The sequence below is a fragment of the Protopterus annectens genome, chromosome 5.part0 (genome assembly GCF_019279795.1).
Source record: "Protopterus annectens isolate FY-2018-M chromosome 5.part0, PAN1.0, whole genome shotgun sequence".
NCBI classification, from domain to species: Eukaryota; Metazoa; Chordata; order Ceratodontiformes; family Protopteridae; genus Protopterus; species Protopterus annectens.
Window position 1 is genome coordinate 1769473186 of NC_056735.1, and position 18009 is coordinate 1769491194.

An 18009-nucleotide genomic window follows, 5' to 3' on the forward strand; every position below is an offset into this window, starting at 1 on the left:
CATGCATACATACACATATCTGTATCTGTATGTATATTTTAATCTATGGTTGGAGTCTGAAACAGTGAACTTTCCCTGTTATGCTAATTGACCAACTTACATTGGCCAATATGTGTGGGTGGGGAATATCTATCTGAATCCTAGCCAGTGATCCTCATGGCATGTCATCTTTAAAGTAACAACACAATAATTTTTGCCATATATGTTTAAGAAATTAAATATAATGCAACAATGCAAAACAGACTCACAACATTTTCTGCAAAAACAGTGTTTCTTGGGGTAGCTAGAAAAGGTAGTGATTTACAGATGCAAATACCCAAATAATATGAGCAGACAACAGATACACTGATTTTGTGGTTCTCAAAAATGTATTTAAATTTTCAAATGCTGAATCCGGTCATTACCATGACTTCATTATAATTTTCTACAGCATATATATGTGTGAGAAATTAAAGTATATCCTAGGCACTGATCAGTCAAAAAAGCAGGTTGACTATATTACAAATAATAATCATAAGAAGAAATATAGCTTGTGGTGAATGAGTAGTCTGGTCTAAAATGCCAAAATCTATGACAATCATATGTTGTTCTAATAAACAAGCAGTCCGAATTTTGGCTTTACCAGTATTTTTTCCTGGAAAAAATAGAAAATCAATGTACCTGGTAAACAGTAATTCTACAATTGCAGAAATAGACCTATTTGTGGATTAATTTTTTATTAACGTGCTATAGATTTTGCAGAAATCTTTTAGTTTGAATTTTTTAAGATTGTTTTTATTGGCCTACATTAGCATCTCATCTGTAGTCAGAAAGGGAATATGGGGATTGGACGTTTAGCAGTAGTGTAATGCAAAAGTGTTTCAAACTGTATATGTATTAAGGGGACGGAGTGTTCTATTAGTGAGAGAGGATATGTGGATGCCAAAGTTTCAATAACAAGGTGGCAAGACATTTTGAATTATGGTTCAAAGTATAATTTCTGGGTGATGTCTTTATTTTTGATTTTTCAAAGAGTTTCTGCATCTCCCTAGTATATTCTTGAAGTAGAAGACAGGTAAGGCTAAGAGGGGATTGAGACAGGAGTTGGTAAGAGTAAAGTTGACGTAAAAAGCACCACTTTTCTGAACAATTTGATAATACTGCTGACAATTCCTTGTTCTTCAGCTTCCTTTTACTAGGTAACCTAAACAACAATAGACCTCAGCACGTCATATAATTCAAATATTACCAAATTCTACCGAATGTGATAAATGAACATCACCTCTGCTTGTACACTCATTCCTTAAAATGTCTAATGCTAAGTAAATGTATGTTGCTGGGCCGAGGGATAAGGAAAGAGAGATCCTGCTAAATGGTACAGGAAGATCGTATTCAGTTTGTACTGCTTTTGGACATGTAAATGTTATGAGGGAGACAAGTTCACATACTGAGATAAAGGTGAAGTTTATTACTCGGTCCTGGCATTCTGTAATTAAAGCAAATACTGGAGTGGGACTTATTGCTGTTGCCTTCTCCTAGTTGTAAACATAGGATACTGTACACTTTTGGGTTACTATGGGCGCTGCATATAATTCCTATGAGGATGAAGAACTTGATCATAAAAAGCTAAAACAAAAAAAAGTGTGAGTAAATTTGGAGTGGTGAACTAATAAATTGTGTGTGTGTGTGTGTGTGTGTGTGTGTGTGTATGTGTGTGTGTGTGTGTGTGTGTGTATGTGTGTGTGTGTGTGTGTGTGTGTGTGTGTGTGTGTGTGTGTGTGTATGTGACTGGAAATGGTAGAATTTCAACTATGTAACTGAAAAAGCGGGTGAGAAAATGTTAAGTTGCATGTTAAACAGAAACCTGATTGTGAGAGCTGCATACAAGAGTGGCAGTGTTAGGGAGTTCTCCAAATATTCAAATGTTTGTAATATCAAACATCTGCAGTGCCAGAAAAAGTGGTAGAAGAATTATACGATCACTTCTGCAGTCATTACCTTGTGGGAAGTTTCAGAACAGCAGGCACTGGGAGGGCATTATTGCACTTAGAGAATGGGCTGTATGTAAAATTGTTGTATTTTTACCTGTTTATTTATTTTTTATTACTATATTATTTTTATTTATTTTTGATGTAAAACAGTTCCTCTGTTTAATGTTTCAAATTTGCTCTAGTATATGTAAATGGTGTTGTAGGAAGTATTTTATATTCAAAATCTAACGTTTTCAAAAAATATCCAGATATTTACTTTATTTTTTTTTGGTCCCTTACTCCTAAAATATGTGGTTTGTTGCCAGTCATCGAGGATTAAAGTCACTACATAATGACATACATTTGAGTTTCAGACTTTATTTCCTACAGAAAATGCATGCTGAAACAAATAGGGTTACCACCTGTCCCACTTTGCGAGGGACAGTCCCTCTTTGGGCAGTTGTGCCCTGCAAAAAAATTGCAAAAATGGCAAATGTCCTGAGATTTTAGGGCAAAATGATTTCCTATATTTTATGTAATAGTTGCATAAAACAGTTATTCTGTGCTTGAAACACCTAAATGTTATAAGAAACAGAGTAAGCAACTAAAATGCTACAAGAATAAGCTTTTATTTAGGCAAATAAGTGAAGTTCAGTCTTTTGTACTGGCCGTGGGTATGTTTCGGCCTGCAAAATCTGACATTTGTACCAAAAATGTCCCACTTTGGGCATTTGAAAAGGTGGCAACCCTAAAAACAAATCCTGTTATTCAAGCAACTTTGTAACTTTATAGGAGCAATATTTTAAATCTGTTCCTATTCCTAGTTTTGAGTCTTTGTGGCCCCTTTATTTTAGGCTTTGTTCGGATTTCTTGAGCTAAGAGTTGGAAAGGTATGCAAACCTCTTAATTGCAGCTGCCACTGCTCGATTGATCTTACCCCCCCAACAAAAGCAAAGAAAATGCATGCTAACACAAATCCTGTTATTCAAGCAACTTTGCAATTTTATAACAGTAATATTTCTTCTTCTTTTTGAACCTTTGTGCCCCCTTTATTTTAGGATCTATCTTGATATCTTGTGCTAAGAGGTCAAGAGGCATGCAAATCTCTTAACTGCTTCTGCTGCCACTGCTCAATCACTCTCACACTTCACATGCATATGCACACACACAATTTTGCTCTCATTCACGCAAGCACACATACACTCACACACTCAGATAGAAGCATAAACACACACATACACAAACACACACACGAACATGCTTTTGTTTCTGTTTTTTGTTTCTTTTACTTTTACACTCACTAAACAGCAAAAGCACTGCTTAGCGAAGGTAAAATAATGGCTCAATCGATCTTACTTAAACTCTCATGAACGCATACACTCACACACACAGACACGCACACACAAAAACTTTTCTGTTTTTTTTAATTTAATTTTTTTTTTAATTTTTATACTCTCTAAACAGTAAATGCACTGCTTAGTGAGTATAAAATAATGGTGACTGTTAACTTTCAAGTTAAAATGAAAAAGGATAAAAACCAACACCACACATTGAAAACCCTTTACTGGAACAGAATGCTAAGATGCCACAATGAATTTTTAAGCACTTTTGTTCTTTAATAATATAAGAATTTCATCAGAAAACCATATTATATTCACAGTGAATTGAAATAGCTTAAAAAATATGATGTATGGTTGTTTAAAATAACTCTAACCAATAGGGCCAATCATATACGTTATCTCAAAAATCCCTTAACTTTCTTTCAGTCTGAGCTCCATGGTAGCTTGTTATGCTGCTGTGAAGCAGTGGACTCATTTTTCAGTGGGCATTATCAGTAGATTAACACCCTTCTGGAAAACGTTTTTTCTCCAGTCAGGGTGCTAATGTACAGGTCACAAGAACAGACGTATTTATTTCTCTGTTTATCTGCATGTTCAGCATAGTTATCACTGCTGCAGTAGACTTACCTGTATGGGCTATATCCTGCCAATGATATAACAGCCAACTTCAAAATCTTCATGGCACATTCCACACACCCAAAATGTCAAACAACTTGAGATGAGCTGACTAAAATACAAGTTTTGGAATGAAGCCCTTCAGAACTTTTCTGCCACTGAAGAGTATTCTCTGAGACTTTTGGGATCAGCAGTCAGCTTATGATTTCCTTTGTTGAGCAGGTAAGTTCCCTTTGGAGAAAAACAAATTCATGCTCTTATATTTACTGATTTTTTATTATTTTCCTCTTCAGAAAAGTTATTTTAAAGCTAGGAGTGTTGTGTTTTAACAGACTGTCTCAAGACTGCAACATACTTTTAAATGGAGTAGTCATTTTTTTCTGCTAGTTTTAAAGCAATGTAAACGGATAGCATATTTTTGTGGTGACAGTATGTTTAAATTTCCATTATGGGGCTGCCATAGTGTTTGAAGTGCTTTTTACTGCGTGTTTTTCTGTTAAAAAGTAACCTCTGTGTACTGGTAGTTTTACTGGCATTATCGACTTGTCATCCTTGTGAAAGAAGCACCAATTTTGGCTTGAGTATGGAATAGGTTGTCAACCCCATGGTTAGTCCTTCTTCCAGCTGCAAAAAGAAAAAGTTAAGCAAACAGCCTTTACCACCACATCAGGGTAGTAACTTGCCACACTCATAGGTGGGTGGCTCTGCTGTGGCCATCTGTCTTACCTCAGACCACTCAGTTTTTACCCTGATACCTCTAGTATAGCTCCTGCAGCCAGTATAGACTGGGAGTTAGCCACTTTTGTGTGGCTGTTGGAGTCCCTTCAGGGGGCAATTGAGAGCCAGTGGGAGACGGAACAGGTAAGGTTTCCATGTTACATCAGAATGTTGTGCCCATTCTAGGAGAAGCAGCGGCTGCCATTAGTAACACAGATGGTCCCATTTGTCCTGTCTAAAGGAAGTAGAAAACCAAATATGTATCTACTTCTCCTCAAACTGCTTTCAATAGGAGTAGTTTACTGCAACTGGCTCAAAGATTAATTCAGGCTATTGATCCTTCTTGAATAGCTTCTGGTAAAAGAAAGATGGATGCCTCTGTTCTTGAACAGATTCAAGATTTTAAATCTGAAAAGGAAGATCCTGGGACAGATTCAGGGTTAAGTCCTCAGATTTCCAATTCTCAGTTTCTGATTCTCCCTGTGGGTGTTTCTCTTTCTCTGAGACTGTTGCTAGAATGTGCCAGTGTTTTCAGTGGGAGAACACTGAGGTTTCTCAGTCTGTCAGAAAATACTATGAGTTATTACAGAAGGAGTTTCCAGAACCTACTCATATTCCTTCTGTTCTGTCTGCTTTAAAGGATGTGTGCTGTACTGCCTGCAGTTTTCCCAATAGTCAGCCAACTGCCCCTAAAAAGGCAGAGAGCATGTATAAACTTTCTCCATCTTTTAAATCTTTATACACTGTTCCCAAACCTGACCCAGCAGCTATAGCCTTAGTTGAATGCACATCTGCTAAGCATTTAGTTAATTGCAATCCTACTCTTCCTATTAAGGATGGCAAATTTATTGATAGGTGTTGGAAAAAAGTATATACTTCCGCAACTCTGATTTTCAGAATTTTAAATTGTCAGGCTCATATGTTAAAGTTTGTTCTTACATATTGTGAAATTATGAAGAAGGTTTTTCTACAGTTTCTTCTTGTGATGAAAACAATCTGCTTTATATAACTTAGTTTATTATATTGCACAGACCACTACTCATTGTTTGTGGTATGTGTATAGTACTAGTACAGTTTTAAGGAGGTTTGCTTGGCTGCATTCACAGAACCTAACAGATGATTTAATAAATGAGATTTTAAATTCTTCCTTGGATAGAGATTTAGCGTTTGGCGCTTTTATGGCAATGTGGATCAAAAAGTGTGAAAGGGGCACATTGATCCAGGGAATCTCTATTTTTTTTTCAGCCCTCCTATTCCACATTGCTCAAGGGATTTTCTTTCCTCTCATCCAATTTTGGCAAAAAACAAACAAACAAACAAAAAAAAAAAAAAAAAAAAAACAGAATAAGCAGTCTCAACAGAATTCAGATAAACAGATGTTTAAGAAGTGATGTTTAAGAAGTGGAAAGGGTTTCTAAAAAGAAGTCTCAAACCTTCCAAAACCAAAGACAAGCCAACAAGTCTGAATAACTATTCAAGAGATCTTGTGACCTCCTCCAACCTTGCCCCGCTGTTCTTTTCCAGAAAGTCTGAACTCTCCATTTTTCTCTTTGGCAACAGATTGTGTCAGACAAATGGGTTCTTAAAATCAGGGTTATACATGGCTGTTGGAGGGACTTCCTCTTTCCAGGGTGTTATCCCTCATCCTACAGATCAGACTCTTTTGTTTCCTCTTGTTCTTCACATGGTGTCTCAAAGAGTGATAGAACCAGTTCCTCCTTCCCAGGTAGAGAAGGGGTTTTATTCAAAGATGTTCTTTGTGCAAAAAAAAAAAAAAAAAAGAAAAGGCTTGGAGACCCTTTCTGGATCATTCTTTCCTAAACCTGTTTGTGATAGGGCCCAAATTCAAAATAATGTCACTTCACAAATTGCTGCCTCTTCTTTCTCTTTCATGTTTCCTGGTAATAAACACATTCACATTCATCCAGACCTCAGATGTTTCTTAAGGTTTTGTGTATCTGAATCACATTATGAGTTCTCTGCCTTACCCTTTGGACTATCCACTGCACCAAGAGTGCTCACAAAGTGTGTGGTAAAATTATAGCTCATTGCAGGCTACAGGGTATCCACAGTTTTCCGTATTTAGACAACTTGCTTATGTTTGCAGAGTCTTTTCCAAAATGTCAGGAGTCTGTCTCTTGGGTGAGAGATCTCTTGCACAAGCTGGGATTTCAAGAGAACATTCAAAAATCTTTCTTGACTCCCTCACAGAGGATTGTGTTCCTGGGATGTCAACTAAACATCTCAGTTCAAAATTATCTTCTTCCACAGGTAAAAGTTGATCTTTATCTAGATCTATTTCTAAGGATTTCCAGTCTGACTTTGGTCACCTCAAAAGGAATACCTTCGAATTTTGGATCTCATGACATGTGTGATTCTTATGATACCCATGGCAAGACTCCACATGAGAAAGATACAGTGGTATCTGAAATCTCTTTGGTCAGACCATCAATATCCTTTATCTTTTCTGATCACAGTACTGAGGTTTGTCAGAAGAGAAATGTTTTGGTGGAGACAACAGATATTCTTAAATCCAGGCCTCCCCTTCCACATCCCTGCTCCAAAGCAGTTACCACAGATGCTTCAGACTTTGCTTGAGGAGCAGTTTTGGGAGGGATAAAAGTACAGTGGTTAATGGACACCAAGGACAGATGTGGGCACATAAATATCAAGGAGATCCTTTTCCTGATCAAGGCATTCAAGGTCTCCAGAATCTCTTCAAGTGGTTACAAACAGTAGCTCAGTCATGTGGTATATCTGCAAGCAAGGGGGGACCAGGTCATACCCCCTTTGCAGACTAGGCATGTTAGCTTGCGATATGGCTCCACAGTAGTCTCACTCTACAGGTATCCTACATTCCATCAGAGCAAATTTGTTTGACAGACAACCTGAGCAATACCAGGGCAGACTCTCACAAATGGAAACTAGATTACAAGGTCTTCCAAGTTTTGATCCATCTGTGGGGAGTTTCTCAAGTTGAACTACCTCCTCTCTGAACTGTCAGCTGGCAAAATTATGTTCCAGGATTCCATGCAGGAAAGCCTGGAAGACAGATGCCTTTTCTTTTCTTTGGACAGGAATATTCCTGTAAGCCTGTCCACCCTTTCTACTAATATCTATGGTACTTCTGAAGACTCAAAAGGAATCCCCAAATATCATTGTGGTGACTCTCTTCTGCCCCAGACAACCATGGTTCTCTTTTCTTTTGGAAATGGCCAGGGGCAATTACCACAAGCTTCCTCACAGAATGGAACATAGGTGTTTGATACAACCTGACATCAATCATTTTTAATTGACTGCTTGGATGTATTTCCTTTTAGTCACCTGTTTTCTGAGGACATTTAGCAGGTACTAATGGGTTCATGAAGGTGTACTACCAGAAAGTCATATATTAGAAAATGGAAAATGTTTTCTAGATGATGCCAACAACATAGCCAGAACCCATTAAGGTCTAGTTGTTCTCTGGTTTTACAGTATTTGTGCAAGTTATTATCATATGGCTTTTCTTATCCATCTATTAAGGTTCATTTATTGGCAATTTCAGCATGTCTTCACATGGAGCCTCCAATTTCAAGACAGTCCTGAATGAGGTGTTGCATAAGAGGCCTCCAAGTAAACTGGTGGCCCTGTCTTGGGATCTTAATTTTATGTTAAATGAGCTGACACTTGCTCCATTGGAACCAGCTAATCTGGCCAACTTGAGATTATTAACATGGAAAACAGTTTTACTGATTGGTCTGATCTCTGCAAGAAGAGTATCTGAGTTGCAATCTTTTATGGTGAGTTAATCCTACTACTTTTTCCTGTTGATTGAACATTAATCCTTCTTTTATGAATAAAGTGATATCTGAGTTTACTTTAAGTCAGACTATTTATCTCACCATTTTTTTTCCTGAACCCAAAAATGGGGATGAAAGGATATTCAGTGCCTTGGATGTCCACAGACAATGCAGGTACTATCGTGGCAGCACTAAATCTTTCAGATCTTTGGATCAATTGTTCATTTGTTGCAAAGGTAAGAAGAAGAGACAACCTGTGTCAAAACAGATTATTTCCAAATGGTTGCCTAATGTCTAACATTTTGTTATACCCACTGTGGCAAATCTATTCCAGGCAGGCTCAAGGCCCACTCTACCAAAGCCTTGGCTTCCTCTATGGATTTTTGGAAAGGGATGGTAAATTTTCTAGAAGCTGATGCTTTATTATCTGTACAAACTTTTACAAAGCACTATAAACTTGATTGTTTCTCTATGTTTAGATCAAGCTTTGTTAAAGCCATTCTCCAGGGCTCCTGGACCCTTCATCTTCTATATCCCAAATATAGTTAGTTATGGTAGTCTACCCATATAGCTAATGCTACTACAGCTGTGATCAATATGAAGAGCATAGTAAAGTTGTATAATTTGAAATTACGTTAACAGTAGATGTTCGAATGATCACTGCAACAGTAGCTGTTTCCTCCCTCCATCCCCCTTGTTTTAACTCCAGGGTGTGGACATTTATTTTTTTATTATTCCTAGCATTGTCCTTTCAGGGCTCAGCCTTCCTTTCTCTGCTTGCAATAAAGCACTGAAGGGCTTTGTGCTAAAACCTATCTTCGAGTCATCTCATCTCGAGCTGCTTGACCATTTGGGTGCATGGAATGTGCCCTGAGGCTTTGGAAAATATCTGGCTATTATACTTGGCAAGGTATAACCCATATAGCTAAGGCTACAGCAGCAGTGATTATTCAAACATCTACTATTATGGTAAGTTCAATTTACACTGCTGGAGCCTTCCTGTGTCCTGACAGAGTGCTCTTCGAACTATCTGGAGATATATAGAGCTAAGTATATTTTTTGGCACTTCAGAGTTGTGTACTGTTAATTGTTGCTTGACTAATTTTATATCATTGCTGGCTGACTTCAGAGTTGTGCACTGTTATTTTTGCTTCACTGTATAGTTTTTCAGATCTCTGCTGAAAGTGTTTTTCCCCTACCCACTCTCTCTATTCCTGTCTTGTTGTTTAAATTTGGAGGCTTTTGCAGTTGCCCGCTCCCACTGTAGATTTGATCTGGGGCACTCCCCCCAGTCCCATCTCTTTACCTCAATCTACCTAATAGACTCCTTCTGCACTTGTTTTTAGTCATTTTTAATTTAATTGCATTTTTTAAACTGTTTGGTCTAACATTGCTACATACTCAAATGTGCTAGCTTGCACTGCATTTGAATTGTTTTTACTGCTGTTTTAGCTACTTTTCTGTATAACAAAAAAAAAAAAATCTAAGCCTGTTTCCTACCTTTCCTGTAACTAGTGTAGTCCAGATTCAGATTTGCTGTATCCAGGACTGTATATAAGCTTCTGAGCCCCCCAAGCATTCTGTGTTGGAGGGAAGCCTTCTACCTTATCAGTGGGAGTGGTAAGCACTAGATAACCTATCTACCACATAAGGAGTGGTTCTGGCCCAGAAATTGTAGTTATTGGCTGTTTGGGCAGTTTTTCCATCTCATACCACTTTCTGATTTAAAAGCCCGCATTTGCCCTTGTTTCCCCCCTTTCCTGGATCTAGTTTAGTCCATATACAGATTCTTAGTTTTAGCACTTGAATTTGCTTATTCATGATCAGCACTTGTTCAGAACTTCTTGTAAGCACTAAATAACCTACTAATTACTACAGCACTCAACCTTCCTCATTACCTAAAGGAAAACAGTTTTGGTACTTACTTTCCTCATTTGCTTAGAGAAAAACAGCTCTTGTACTCACTTTCCTCATTTGACTAGAGGAAAATAGTTTTTTATTCAGGCATGTCCAAGGGTCAGCTCCCAGTGTTCTCTTCTGTCTCTCTGATGAATCTGGGCATCTTGGGGAAATGTAGAAATTGCCTCATGTACACAGACAACCCTCTCCTCCTACCACCCAACACTACAGCTTGTGAGAGATGCACTTATCTAGCCAAACTGGAGGTAAAGCTCTCCCAACCAAGACTGAACTTGACAGTCAAAAGGAGAAGGTAAACACTTGCACCACACCACACTTATCACATAGTCTCACTAAATCTACACCACCAAAATCCACACATAAAAACACAAAACATTCATGGAGGCTCTGAATAATAATCTGCTCAAGCAACAGAGATCTCCAAAGCAGAAATGCAAGCAACCTCCACCCCCCAACACAACCCAAATGACACAAAGCCCACAGACTCAGTGTGCCACTCAAACACAGCCAATAAGGCAAAACAACGTACCCAACACACTAGTCATAGTTGACTCTATAGTCAGGCATATTGATGTCCCACTCACCAGGCTAAACAAGGAGAAGGTTACTGTCAGCTGCCTGTCAGGTGCCAGGATCCGCCACATAACCCACACAGTCAGGTCACTCCACAACAAGTACAAATATGACTCTGTCATTGTCCATGTTGGTGTCAATGACCTGAGATGTACCTCCCTGGACTACTTGAAAAAAGACATGGAAGAGCTCTCCGATTTTGTAGCCCAGGCAGGTATGACCCTAGCTCTGAGTAGCATTCTGCCATCACCCAGAATGATACTGCAGTACAAGGACAAAATGATTGACTTCAACAATTGGCTAAGCTTCTGGTGTCGTAAAAGGATCCAGTATCTGTCTGCCTGGGATGACATAGTCGACAGACCACAATGCTTTGCCAGTGATGGCCTGCACCTGTCACCCCTGGGATTCTGGATACTGGCTAAGGTTCTTGCGACCCTATAGTGCCTTTCTTAGGCAAGGTTCAAATGACAAATTCACCACCATAACAGGAACAAACAAGCAAAAACTGAGGGTGATACTACTCAATGCTAGAAGTCTAAATCTCAAAATGCACTCACTCGAGGTACTCCTTAAAATGGAGAACATTGATATCTGTATAGTGACTGAGACCTGGTTCAAGGCTCCAGAGAGCAGCCCTGCACTACCAGGCTATAACTCATACCACACTTTTTGGCCATGTAACCTGGACCGGAACACCAAAGGCAGAGGTGTGTCCATATTTATTAAGGATATCCACACCTCCAGGCTAGTTGCTCAGCATAATGCAGCCATGGTTATCCAAGTGCAACTAACTCTGGGCAAAACTGCAATCCAAATTGTAGCTTGCTACAGATCCCCCACCATGCCCCAGGATTCCCACTCCTCTTTTCTTGATGTACTGGAAAATATTAGGGTTCAACCAAACACCCTAATAATGGGTGATTCCAACCACTCCACCATTAACTGGGAAAACTACTCATGTACCAATTCCTTTGCTCAATGATTTCTGGAATTCATAAACTCCAATGCCCTGGATCAACTTATCCACACCCCCACCAGGGGCAACAATATCCTAGATCTAGTCATTACCAACATGAGTGACCGGTGTTCCAAACATGAAGTCAATGCCTCATTGGTCCAATCTGACCATAAGGTAATTACCCTAGATATCCACATCCTGCCCCCACCCCCCATTAAGGAAACCATGGTAAAAAATTTCTCCAAAGCCAACTTCATGCTGCTTAAGACAAAAGTGGTGAACTTCATGACACCCACGCAGATGGACAATACAGTTAAGACTACTGAATCCTACACAATTGCACTTTATAAGCAGTTACACGAGTGCATGGATCATGCTATCCTAAACAGAACCAAGATGCTATCCTCCAAAAAAAGGAAGCCAATCTGGTTGTCTCCTGCCATAAACAAACTGTACAACAGAAGGAAGAAACTGTTGCAAAAGAGAGTAAAATCCTATGAGTGGAGGAGCTCCCTGGTCAGCCTCAGTAAGAAGCTGTAATCCCTGATAAAATCCTCCAAAGCTAGTTATGAAAACAAAATTGCCACTGATTCTAAAGACAACCACAAATCATTCTATAGCTATGTCAAGAATCTCAATGGCAACACTCAGATCTGTTCTGAGTTACAGCACAATGGCACTAAATATACAGACCCAACTGATATTGCCAACATCCTGGCAGATAGGTTCAGTGCTAACTTTACCCCCCTCTCACCCCCTAAAGAGCCCATCTCTATACCGGAAGAATGCAAAGTTCCTGTAATCACGGCTGCACAGGTAAAAACCACACACTCCAAAGCCAGGAACACAGCATCCATGGGACCAGACAACATACCAGGCTGCATTCTACATGAACTACAGAACGAACTGGCACCCCACCTAAGTATCATGTTCAATCATAGCCTCACCTCAGGCTTTGTGCCTGCTGAATGGTGCACAATGACGGTTATCCCACTCCACAAGGGGGAGCCACCATGGACCCCGGGAACTACCACTCCATTAGCCTGATGAGCCTGGTCTGCAAGGCCATGGAATGTATCATCATGGAACTTATAAACAAAGACATTGGTAATCTCCAAACTCTGGACCCCACCCAGTTTGGGTTAGTAAAAGGCAGATCATGTCTCCTAAACCTGATAGACTTCTTTGAAGCAGTCACCAAAGCCGTAGACGAGGATAAGGTGGTTCACACAAACTATCTAGATCTTACTAAGGCTTTAAAACACCATCCCCCACTCTGGAATTATAGATAAACCAACTAAACTAGGTATAAATCCCTATGTCACAAGATGGGTTGCCAACTGGCTCACTGACAGAACCCAAACTGTGAAAGTGGCAGACTCCAAATCCGACTTCAGACCAGTGACAAGTGGAGTACCACAGGGTTCAGTCCTGGGTCCTCTCCTGTTTGGTATCTACTTCTCTGAAGTATAGGCTAACACAGAAGGTCTTTGGCTAATGAAGTTTGCAGATGACTGCAAACTAGGAGCCATAATCGAAACTCCTAACGATGTGGACATCCTACAAAAGGGCTTCACTGAGACAGATGCCTGGTGTCAAAGCCATGGCCTCAAGCTCAATGCCAAAAAGTGCATTGTCATCCCCTTTGGTAAAAACTCTGTACCCATGAACTACAACATAGGCAGTAGTATACTTAACACTGAAAGTGTGATGAGACCTTGGGACACAGGTGGACAGTAGTCTCTCCTTTGATAATCACATCACCGCAGTAGTCAGGAAATCCTTCTACATGGCACACCTCATCACAAAAGGTTTCTCATCCAGAAAAAAAGAGGTCATTGTTCCCCTCTACTCATCACTCATTAGACACATTATAGAGTACAACGCCCCTTTTGGTATGTACCTCACAAGACATCTACAACAACTGGAAGGGTGCATAAATACCTCACAAAGAGGATTACCGGCCTCAAACAGATACCCTACGCAGACTGTCTCAAAAAACTCCAGCTTTACTCTGTTGCATATTGTCTACTCAGAGGTGATCTCTGCCTAACACACAAAGCTATGTCAAACCCAGAGCTGTTGGACATGCTCCACTTAAAGAAGTCTCAATCCCTCCGAGCTACACGGTCTAGGGATCTAAACCTTGTCACCACAATAAACAGAACATGCCGGAGGGATAGATTCCTGCCCCAGGGACTTCCCATACTCTGGAATAAACTACCTATCTATATCAAACAAAGCTCATCATTAGTACTCTTCAAGAAAAATCTTGATGATTGGATGGGAAATAGGAAATTCACCCCGGGGATCACTTCTGTGGCTCTGCTCGACAGTGGCACAAAAAATAATTTTCTTGGGTGGCAAAAGCAAGGGTACCTTTTTGGCTGGGCTTGTATAGGCCCTTGGGCCGATAGCCTAGTACCTACCTATGAACCTATGAACCTACACAACTGTGCTTTCTCTGTCTGTTTGCTTGGTTATTGGGAATTGAGAGGTTTCTTGAAATAGTAAAGATTTTTTTAAATTGTGGCATATTTCAAAGAGTCTTAAAATTTGGATTCTGTGGGAAAGCAGTAGCACTCAACAACTGTATTCAGAGCATGTGTGCTAGGAGTCATGTGACTAATACTTTTCTATGGATTCTTTTAGCCTGGGTATAGTAACCAGTAAAGACTGGATACATCCTTGGAATTTTTTCCACTTTTGAGATAAGTTGTATTTAGATAAGCGTAAAAAGACCAATACATTCTCAGCATTATGAGTGGAAGAACAGAGGCTAAAGTGCCTATATGTGTTCTTCAAGTAGTTAATTAAGCATCCTGCCAAACCTTAAGTGATGTTGGCTGTATTTCAGGAGAAAAACTCTGTTGTGCCAGGTTTTGATGAGATAATGATAAAGTACAGCAAAGGATTTGCCCTTTAATAAAGTTTTGTGTCTTTAATAACAGTACTGACACTGTATGGAAAAGAGTACAGTAATGATTCATTGCCTCTACTAAATGTTTCTGTTCTGAAAATAATGCTTTGTCTGGATTTCTATTTCACGTATATTGTTACTTTCTGTACAATCATGAGAAGCAGTCTACAGTTTTCTATTACCACTCTTTCAGGACAAAGACCAAGGAAAGAATGCAATTGCCTAATTTCTACAACTTTTGTCTGTGGCATTTTATTAGAAATGATGTAGTCTAAGAAGCATGCTTTTTTTACTACTAAACAAGCAATAGGTCTGTTTGAAATTGCCGTTACATTTATAAATATACTTCTTAGCTTGGTTTTTGTATCCTGCCTCGGAAATGGAAGGAGTAATGGCTTGGCTGACAGGTAAAAGCAAGATTTCAGCAAGCAAAGACATTTTCATCCAAATAACTGATTTAATACAATCATCGATAAACATTTACAGAACTGCACCATGTTATTACCCATTTTTGGGGCTAAAAAATGCTTTGGGTCAAAGGTAAAGAAGTAGTTCTTGGAAAAGAGATACACTAAGGACTCCAGATATTTCCTTTCCAGCTTCCAATTTTTATTCTTCCACTGCTGTAATATTTTTTCTTAATTTGTGAATTTATTGTATAGTTCATTAAAAATACACAGTGGTCAGCATATCAAACTATTAAAACATTTGGGTTGGCTATGCAAGCAATAATGCCCAACAGGATATATGTTATTGTGTAAATAACTCCTGTCCAGGTGTGCGCTGAGGCCTGATACCACAGGTGGAGAACTTTTACACTCCTGGAAGGGTGCTATTTACACAATAAGATACCCTGGAAGGCATTATTGGGCTTTGACAGTGTGCTATCTGTTAAATTGTTTTGTTATTTGTATGTTTTTGTTTATTCTTAAGTACTAATATATATATATAGGTGTGTGTACTAGGCTAATGGCCCTACAGCCTTTACAAGCCTAGCCCACAGAAGTGCCCAGACATCATGTCGCCTGACATTAGTTCCCAGTGCCTGTATCAAGTAGAACAACTGGAGTGACCCCCGGGGTGAACTTTCTATTATTCATCCACTGATCAAGATTTCTCTTGAAAAGGGACAGTGAGGTACTCTGCTTGACATGTACGGAAAGTCTATTAAAGAGCATGGGCAGTCTCTGGGCGAGGAACCTGTCCCTCCAACACGTTCTGTTGATTGTGGTAATGAGGTTGAGGTCTCTGGAGTGTGTGGTGTGGAGGGATTGGGATTTCTTTAGATGTAGCATTTCTAACAGAGCTGGGTCAGACATGGCTTTGCAAGTCAAGCAGAGATCGCCTCTAAGTAGGCGATATGAGACAGAGACTAGCTGAAGCCTTTTGAGTCTGTCTGCGTAGGACATGTGTTTAATGCCTAGGATCCCCTTCATGAGGTACTTCTGTGGCCTCTCCAGCTGTTGCAGGTATCTAGTGAGATACATGCCAGATGGGGCATTATACTCAATGACTGACCTAATGAGGGAAGAGTAGAGAGGAACGATGACCTCTTTCTTCCTGGATGCAAAACCCTTGGTAATGAGATGTGCCACATAGAAGGATTTTCTGACCACAGTGGCAATGTGGTGGTTGAAGGAGAGGTTACTGTCAACCTGTATCCCCTGATCTCTTATAACGCTTTCAGTGTTTAGTGGGCTCCCATCAATGTGGTAATTAGTGGGAAGTGAGTTTTTACCAAAGGGGATGACAACGCAATTTTTGGCATTAAGCTTAAGACCATGGTTTTATCACCAGTCACTGGTCTCAGAGAGCCTTTCTGTAGGATGTCTGTTTCACTTGGAGAGTTAATAATGGCTCCCAGCTTGCAGTTTTATATATATATATATAATATTTTTGATGTAAACTAGATCATCTGTGTACTGTTTCAAACTTGCTGTAATATATGTCAGCAAATTACTGTGCTGGTTGAAGTCACTGAATAGTAAGTTACATTTCCATTTCAGAGGTATGCATACTTCTTAGTTTTAAGTGAGTTGCATCCACTGCTTGATTTCTCACTCTCTTGCTCTCACTCTCTCTCTGCCTTACACAGGTGCACACACAAACACATAAACACTTCTGCTTTCATACACGCAAGCACCCATACACTCACACAAACAGAAAAAAAAACATAAACAGACTCATAGATGCACACATACATGCACTTATCTATAGTTTTTAATTATCCATTTGGTTTTAATTTTACACTTGCTAAACAACAAAAGCACTGCTTAAAAGTAATGTCTTTCGGCTTTTCCCGGTTAGGGGTCATCACAGCGGAACTCCGGTCCGCTAATGATTGGCAGTAGATTTTTATGGTGCTGAGTTGCCAGCCCGACACCCAACCTTCAAAAAGGCACACCCATTTACACATGTCACTCGACCATGGGGAGGACATGCAGACTCCACACAGAAGGCACTCCAGCTGAGAATCGAATGGGAGAACCTCTTGCTGTGAGGCGACACCGCTAAAAGCTGCACCACCACGGCCTAACAAAAGCACTGCTTAGAGAGGGTAAAATAATGGCACACACACACACACACACACACACACACACACACACACACACACACACACACACACACACACACACACACACACACACACACACACATAAATGCACACTTTTCTTTCTCTTTCTTTTTTTTAATTTTTTTTGTTTGTTTTTATTTTACAGTTGCTAAGCAGCAAACGTGCTGCTTAGCAAGTATAAAATAATGGCAGCCATTATTTCTGTTACATTCTGAGCTCCATGGTAGCTTAATATGCTGCAGTGAAGCATCAGACTCATTTTTTAGTTTTCATTACCTGTATGTTAAGACTCTGCTGGAGAATGTTCGTTCTGCAATCAGTGATGATATACAGGTCTCCCATTCTCTAAGTCATTTTTATAAAATGCGTAAGAAATATTGCCAATTAGATTGTTGGCTATCTGCGTATTAAATCTGTTCTCCTACATGGGAGGAAATTAATGCAGGCAACCTATACCTCAAATTAAGTCACAAATTCCTTCTCAAACATTGAAATCCAATGTGCTGCCATCATCTTAAAAAATATATTTTCGAGGTAAGACATTCAAACATAGAAGTAAGCCGGACAAAAAAGCCAGTAAGACAAAAATAAATAAATTACACTGCCAACTCAAGTAGATTACTAAGCCTGCATAAAAATAATATTACAAAAAGAAAGAGG

The 18009-nt window shown here is 39.5% G+C and overlaps 1 protein-coding gene across 1 annotated transcript in view; it reads left to right on the forward strand.

The window, feature by feature from the left end:
* DSCAM (DS cell adhesion molecule) overlaps positions 1 to 18009 on the forward strand; it is a 3720739-nt gene that overhangs the window by 253548 nt on the left and 3449182 nt on the right. The gene's annotated exons all lie outside the window — the stretch shown is intronic.